This window comes from Priapulus caudatus, unplaced genomic scaffold (genome assembly GCF_000485595.1).
Source record: "Priapulus caudatus unplaced genomic scaffold, Priapulus_caudatus-5.0.1 Scaffold449, whole genome shotgun sequence".
Lineage (NCBI taxonomy): Eukaryota > Metazoa > Priapulida > Priapulimorpha > Priapulimorphida > Priapulidae > Priapulus > Priapulus caudatus.
In genome coordinates, this window is record NW_014577510.1 from 203,908 (window position 1) to 212,507 (window position 8,600).

General features: G+C 50.0%; 1 long non-coding RNA gene across 1 annotated transcript; it reads left to right on the forward strand.

Moving 5' to 3' along the window:
* The first annotated feature begins 4,300 nt into the window (after window positions 1-4,300).
* On the forward strand, window positions 4,301-6,757 carry LOC106810534. The gene is made up of 2 exons (XR_001394031.1): window positions 4,301-5,341; window positions 5,381-6,757. It is a non-coding gene; the product is annotated as an uncharacterized LOC106810534 (long non-coding RNA).
* The last annotated feature ends 1,843 nt before the right edge of the window (window positions 6,758-8,600 follow it).

Here is an 8,600-nt window from a genome sequence, read left to right on the forward strand (position 1 = left end):
GGTAGGACTGTCAATCTGCCAACGTACAAGTCAATATTTATTCCCATCGATCTCCCTCGCTTTTCCATCGTATATCATTACTTGATATTTTTTTACTTTCTCTTTTAATCCGAAGCCTACTTTTCGATTCCGCATTCCGATCCGATCGATTCTCAATAATCTGGTTGTAATATAAACACACTGAGCCCGTGAAAGGTACAAGTTAAACTCACGAGATCGGAGCTGTATGTGTGTGGTAATTGGGGAAGACTACTGATGATAACTATGCATTTGTATACCATCGCTTCGTGTTAAATACAACGAGAACAATCCTTATGGGCCGAGAACTATCTATTTATCTGATAGTATCAACCATGGAGATGTCGCACCTTGGCGTCGAGAGGAGAGACGAGATGAACGGACGCTGGACGAGGGAGAGAGATGCGAGAGAGATCGGAGAGAGGCGTAGAGTGATGGGCGAGAGAGAAGAGAGAGAGAGGAGACGAGCGAGAGAGCCCTCGGAAGCAGACGAGCAGACCGCAGAGAGAGAGAGGGAGGGAGAGGGAGGGCTGAGGAGGGATGGGCACGGCGAGGTGAGGCGAAGGAGCAGAGGAGGGAGGGAAGGGGGAAGCAGGGGCAGAAGGCAGAAGCGGGAGGGAGGGATGTCTTTTCACGCGCGTAGCAAAATTTATTATAGAGCATCAACGTTGAGACAGGCAGATTCAGGCCAGGATTATACGCACCAGAGACAATTAGAACACCACAGTTATTGATGTCTCTGTATGCATGCGCCCTGGACTACCGTCCGATAATGGCGGCGCGGCGCTCAGTCAAAATGCTACCGATGCTCCGCTGGCCTAATTTGAGCAAAAAAAAAAAAAAAAAAAATACGGTATCCGTATCTTTCGATTTTATTTCGATATCGATACGGACGCAATCCATCGCCGATTTATCGATGACGGTGTGGCATCGATGACAGCCTAGCGCGCAGGTATATATCACCGCGCGCACGCCGCATCCTACCGCTCTGCGCGGACCGGCCCACGGGTGCTCTGCGCCTTCAGGCCAGCGCCGCCGGTGCATACGCTTCATGACTTGCTGCGGCGCGGTGTATCTATCCGCGCCTCCATCGGCCGCTTTACAATTGCCATACATAACTCGGAAGAATGCGTGGATAAGTAGAGGACTCCTTTCAGATATGATCACTGTGTGGATATACAACAACATATACAATAATAATACAGTATTACAATTATACCCGAATCCAATTTCAGTTTCTTGGCGTGTTCTTTTGTGCAATTTTTATTGTTAGAGCGGAACTCCCTGTTCCGCGGTGGCGGATTTCGTCCCGAGTCCACCCGAATCCCCCCCTGGTTACGCGGCCTGGTGCTGTGTTGTGTGTGTGCTGCGTGCGTGCAGTGCGTGGCTCTGTGCGCTGCGTTCGTGCCGCTGCGTGCCGTGCGCTGCGCGAGCGTGTGTGACTCGCAGGTGTGTCGTGCTCCGCTATACGTTTCCGCACCGCCCTCAACGGATCCTCCCAAAACTTTGTACGAACATTCTACAGATCCATGACACCCGTTTGCATGGGCTATTTATTGGTTTTTCAGTTTTCATTTTTGTTACATTCCACGTTCAAAAACATTAAAAATAGTTGGGAATTTTTTGCATGAGGCCAACGTCTCACAACAAACACCGAAAATACGACGCCCACCGATCGGATCTTATATGTGCTAATATTTTTTATTTTTGGTTTGTTTATTTATTTAGTTTGTTGTTGAACGCCGTCTCGCACCGCTCAACGGAATCCTCTTCCAAACTGGTGCGTGCGGGTGTATAGTGTGGATACTGTCGCCGAGACGATAGACGCTCATTTTGAACCTAGTAAAATAATACTATATACCCCTGTACTAACGTTAGAGTTTTGAAATTTGATTTATTATTCTCCCTTTGCGTCTATACCCTTCTTTTATTTCTGCTCTGAATACTCTGCCTTTACTGAGAGAGCTGTCCCACGTGCAGCCCGGCAGGGCGAAGGCACAGGTCCCCCCCCCTCACTTTTGCACGAGCCCCCGCACGCGACGTGATTCATTGCTTGCTGATGACGCATCTCATTGTGGTTTCCCTCTCTCTCTTCCTGCTGCAGAGCTTGAGATCGCTCCTCACCTGAACGCGGCGCTGGTGCCTGCGCACGCGCGACAGGAATCGTACACGAGCGAGGCCGCTAACGGCCCGCGGCTGCCCGACGGAGAACACCTGCAGGGCAGCGAGCCTGGGTCGTCAAGCACTGCCTCCACCGCCACCGCCGGGGCGTGCGGAGCACCCGAGTAACACACGGTCGGTATTAGTAGTAGCAGTAGTAGTAGCAGCAGCAATAGTAGCAGCAGTAGTAATAGTAGCGGTAGCAGTAGCAGCCGTAGTGGTAATACTAATAGCAGCAGTAGTAGCAGCAGTAGCAGCACCAGTAGCAGCAGCAGGAGTAGTAGTAGCAGTAGTAGTAGCAGCAGCAGTAACAGCAGCAGCAGCAGCAGTAACAGCAGCAGCAGCAGCATCAGTAGTAGCTAGCAAGTTTCTCGTAATTTTTTTATTGAATTCCTACATAACGAGTAAACGCGCTGGTTTTGTGTTAGTAATGCATGAGAACACTGTCCTGATATTGTTCTGTCAACTCTGCCAGATATTACACGCTCGTCGCCGTGGTAATCACAGCTTTGTTCTGTCTCTCCACAGATAGCGAACTGCGACTAGACGCATCTCACAGTGGCGCTAGGTGGCGCCGGTGATCGCCGAGCCGGCTCACTTCGACGACCCTGCAATAAGCATTGTTATTGTCGGCGTGTAAATAATGCTGTAGTAGCCGGGCACATTTTAAAACTGATACGCTCTGCGTGCGCATGTCCAGAGGGCGCCACTGCCATCCCGCGGCGGCGTGGCTGCCGCGGTGGGGGGGGGGACCTGGCGTGCCCCTGCGAGAACACACGCAGACCGTCACGTTGCGCGACAAAGCGAAGTGTTCGCACAGTTCATAACAGTCGCACAGTAGAATCGTGTGTCAGTAGGTGCAGGTGGTGTTGAGGGGAGGGTGGGTGTAGGGGTGTAGAGTAAACACGGTTGCCGTCCGATGGCCGGGGCTTCGATATTTAGCAGCGCGCAGGCACCAGAAGCGCAGCACGCGTGAGTGAGAGAGAGCGAGAGAGAACGTGCGAGGACTGGGAGGAGTCGTTGGCATCGGCGTTTGCGGCGGCGGCGTGGCAGTAGCCGCTCAACTGCCGGACAGCGACTTCAGCAATTGTACGTGGCGATGGATAGGTGTCCCCACCGGGGGAGGTGCAGCCCCGCTCGTCAGCGCCAAGCTCGTCGTTGCTGATTCGCTGGCGCCGCGTTATCAGCGTATGTGGAGAGCGGTGCTGCGTGCGTTCTTCTCTGCAGCCGAGCCGATCCGGACAAGCATCGCTGATGACGACTCTGCCGCCGCCGTCGTCACCTCCTCCCGCTCGCGGACGCGCATCGTCATGGCAACGTGGCCCGCCGCAGGGATAACTTGCTTTTCGCGTGTGTGCTTTTAGAGGGTTGGTGCGGCGCGTGGTGGCGCGCGGGCGGGGGACGATGCACCGCTGCAAGCGAGGAGAGATATCTATGTAGATGTAGTAGCAGTTGTAAAATGTATAAAGTTGTGTACTCAGTAGACTACTAGAGGGAGACAGCCGGGTCGTCTGTCAATGATTTGACGTGTGAGGTGTGTGTGTATGAACGAAAGGCAGGGTTCCTCGTGCTGTGTGTGTGTTTTACGTGGTCACAGCGCGAGGGCGCACCAGTAGGCCTGATGATAAGCCAAATCTATCGTATTGTCAAGCTCTCATATACATACGTATATGCTTATGTGTGTATATATATATATATATATATATATATATATATATACATATATACATACATATATGTATGTGTATATACGGTGATCGTATTGTAGCAGTGATTGATCTAAATTTTCTGCCTCTGATTAAATTCGTTTATGTGTTAGAAACTTCTGGTACATACAATTCAGCCGTTTGTGTCTGCAGGTATATATATATATATATATATATATATATATATATATATATATATATATATTGCAGATGATCACTTATTTATTGATGAGTGAGTACTTCTACATGTGCGTGCGTGCATATGTGCATGGGCGTGCGTGCGTGCATGCACATGTGCGCACGCGTGCGTTTGTGCACGCATGCGCGCAGATGTGCAAGCCTACGTGCACATGTGCGTGCGTGCATGCGTATATGCGAGTGTGCGTGCATGTGTGCGAGCGTGCATGCATATGTGCCAGCGTGCATGCACATGTGCGCGCATACATGCATATATGAGAGCGTGCATGCATTCATGTGTATTTGTGTGTACATCTGCGTTGACCATTATTTAGTTGCGTTGCTGCCATGCCTGATAGACTGGTGGCGTGGTTACTCCAATGACAGGGATTGATGTATGGTGTGACACAGAGGGAGATTTTAGGGGGGCGCGATCGGGGGGAGTGTTAAGAGATTAATAGGTGAATAACGTGCATCCGCTATGTGAGGAAGGCGTAATTCAGGTACATAGCCTGTAGATGGCGCCATCATCTTAGTGTAGTGCAGAAACATGCAGTCAGCATACACAGCAGCGCCACCTGTTGGATTGTTTTTGCGTCGCGCCTCGTGCATTTGCAGCAAGCCTCGGACTCATGCTGCTGCGCCACCCAGTAATGTGATCATGAGCTACCCTGCAGCGGTGGAGGCTGACAGAGCGTGCGTGAAGCTTGTGCTCATGAGGCGACACAGCCTAGGGTAACTCTTCACTTCCACAGATACTCAAGGTCGCGCTGTGATTGCTGAGTCGCCACCAGCAAATTGGCAGGGGGCGCCACCATTGTGGCATCGATCGCACATTTGTCCCGCACCATCGTCGCGCGGCAGTGTGATCATGAACGGCAGTGTGAATGTGTTCGCGTGCGTGCGTGCGTGCGTGTGTGCGCGCGTTCGTGTTTGTAGCTATGCCGACAGCACGCGTGTAGTTACAAGTGTGAACTATACATAGTCGAGCCTCCGCTCACATGATGCTGTGAGCGACGCTAGGTGGCGCCGCTGCTCACAGGAGGCAGTGAGCGATGCTAGGTGGCGCCGTTCTGTGAGCGGCGCTAGGTGGCACTACCGCTCACCGGATGTCGTGATTGGCGATAGGTGGCAGGGCCACTCACAAGACGCCATGAGCGATGCTAGGTGGCGCCGCTGCTCACAGGACACTGAGCGATGCTAGGTGGCGCCGCTGCTCACAGGACACTGAGCGACGCTAGATGGCGCCGCTGCTCACATGACACCATGAGCGACGCTAGGTGGCGCCGCTGCTCACATGACACCATGAGCGACGCTAGGTGGCGCCGCTGCTCATAGGATGACATGAGCGACGCTAGGTGTGGCCGCTGCTTACAGGACACAGTGAGCGATGCTAGGTGGCGCCGCCGCTCACAGAACATTGAGCGATGCTAGGTGCCGTCGCTGCTCACGGGATACCATGAACGACGCTAGGTGACGCCGCTGCTCACAGGACAGTGAGCGACGCTAGGTGGCGCCGCTGCTCACAGGACACAATGAGCGATGCTAGGTGGCGCCGCTGCTCACATGACACCGTGAATGATGCTAGGTGGCGCCACCACTCACAGGATGCACTGAGCGACTCTAGGTGGAGCCACGTTATTGAACCGCCTTCGATCGTTCGCTCGCTGTAGATTGCGGGCTCAGCGTGCCAGTAGGGGTATGCCGCTAGCTCATTGCGCGTTTTCTTGTTTTAGGTTGTTGGCACGGGGTCGACAGTGTCGCTCTCACGCTCTAGCTAGATGCTGCTCGTGTCCTCACAATTTCACGTATACAATTTACAGGCGTGTGCGCGTGCGTGCGTGCGTGAGAGAGAAGCGGGTCAAGCTCGCCCGCTACAGGGGGGGGGGCAACGTTTACGTGTGTACGCGCGCGCGTGGGCTCTAGCGTTGTGGTTTATGCGCACGTTTTAGATATGTCGAGTCGAGTTCTCTGCAAACTAGTTGTATTGGTGTGCGTGCGTGCGTGCGTGCGTGCGTGCGTGCGTGAAGGGTGTGTGTTTGTCTAGCGTGTCATTCTCATCTCGCCCCCCCCCCACACACCCGCACCGCGCCGCCTCAACTTACGGTCGTCTGATCGCTGATTAATGACGTCACACTGCAAACAATCAAAACACAAAACCGCCCTCTGTCGGCGAACAATGAGTTTGTGTTTACTGACAGGACGTGGCAAGTGCGCATGTGCGAGTTTGGGGTCATGTGAGTCACGGGGCATGCGTATTTTGAACCGTGGGGGGAGGGTCGCAACGCTTGCGTATTTTGAATCGTGGGGGAGGGAGGGAGGGTCGCAGCACTTGCGTATTTTGAACCGTGGGGGGAGGGTTGCAGCGCTTGCGTATTTTGAACCGTTGGGGTAGGGGATTGCAACAACAGATCGAGTGTGTTTAACGTCTGTACATAATATGCTTGTTGAACAAGCAGGTTTTGTTATGAATGTAATATAACACGACGTGTCAACGCGAGGGCGGTGCGACCAGTATTTTTAATGTTATGCGATGCGGATATGCATACATACATAGAAACGTAGTACGACGCGTACAGGTTTTTAACTTGGTCGATTTTATGTCACACACACACACACACACACACACACACACACACACACACACCAGTAAATGATGTTGTGATTATAATATGTACAGTCATTACAAGAAAGTAGTCGTTGTTCGTCGTTTATTTCTCACGTTGTCTCGTTAGTTGTCTCTTGCTGGCGCGCGCTCTCCGTCTTTCCGCACATCACCTTACCGCCCCTCCCCTCGATTTCTCTCTCTCTATCTCTCTCTCGCTCTAGCTATATATATATATATATATATATATATATATACTAGCCTGATAATCCGGGTTGCCCGGAAATAAAGGCCGCCAGTTGGTGACAAAAAAATACACTCAAAAAATTCTATATATATATATATACAATAACATATTCTATCTATCTAATCTACTATTTTACTATCTATCTTCGCCATCTCTACGCCTGTACCAATATGGCAAGCTGAATCCCTGTTCGACAATCGTGGGCAGGGCCCGATTTGTTTTTCTTCTTGCGCCTTCAGATACCCGAGGTCATCATCATATGGACATCAGCATCAAAAGTTACCGCCTACGATACGTCCTTGACATTTCCTAGATCTCCATAATTGAGTTGCATGTGAACTCTAGACAAATCACGACATAGCATTTCACAATATGTGTAGATAATATAGTATATATATCATATATTAATAATAGTCGGGAATACTCCGCTTGCCCGGAAATGCATGGCGTACTCCAGCTTGGTGACCGCTTGGTTGAAAGGAAAATACCCTAAAAAATCTAACTATCTATATATCCATCTATGCATCCATCCCCCCATCCCATCGCACCGTATCCCATCTCATATCCCATCCCATCTCATGCCATTCCAAACAGTAAAAAATAATAAGAAATCAAAAGATAAAAGACATTAAATATAAAAAATAAAAAGCAAAAAAATTAAAAATAATACATACTAAAGAGGTAGGTAAAGGAAAAAAAGGGGAAAATAAGTTCCCCAGCTGGAACTCGATCCCGGTGTAGGAGACGGATGTTCTAGCGATTAGGCCACTGCGCCGGTGGGTGATGTTAATCTGTACGCACCGCCATCTATTGATGAATAGAATTTTTATGAATTTTTAGAATTTTTTAGAATTTTTGTTTTAGCCAGAACCACCTCCCAGACGTGCTGATTCTGAAAATATCTTTAGTGTTTCTCTAGGCTGCGGAGTTCTCTAGTTATGCGAGTACGAACTAATTTGGCTGAACAACTTTATTTATATAGAAATATCAGGCGCGTAGCTAGGATTTTATTTTAGGGGGGCGGCAATGAGCACGTGAAGTGTGCGAATCAAGGGCGTAAATCCGTACCGAGGAGTGGGGGGGGGGATGATCGGCGATAGCCATCACATACTAGCACGAGCACAATCCCACAATAATTTACGCACACGCGCGCGATCGCGCACGCACGAACATACACACACACACACACACACGCGCGCAAACACACGTACATACATTTATACATGCATACATACATGCACGCACATGCCAAATTTGACAACCGTACGTTTGGCACGTGCGCGCATGCCAGTGCTAGGGGTGTCTGGGGGCATGCCCCACCAGAAAATTTTGAAATATTTAAGCCATTTTCCTGCAATTTGAGGCATACTGTAGGCCATATTCTTATGTCTGATGACTCTATCTCAACCCTAGACTCAACCCTACAAGTTAGGATTCAAAACACTTTTCATTACTTTTCAGAGAGCTTTTCAGAGAGAATGCTAAACGCCGAACCCTGCTTCTATGTCTAACTAAATTTATCTACGATTACTAATTCAATGAACATGTGTAAAACACACGTTACAGCGTACACAGTTAGGTTACTATAGTAATAACACATGTATTAAAACACAGGTAAGAATTGCAATTTCTCACAATTTCACGTGTTTTTGTATGTTTGCAACCATACTTTTTGGCTATTTGTGAG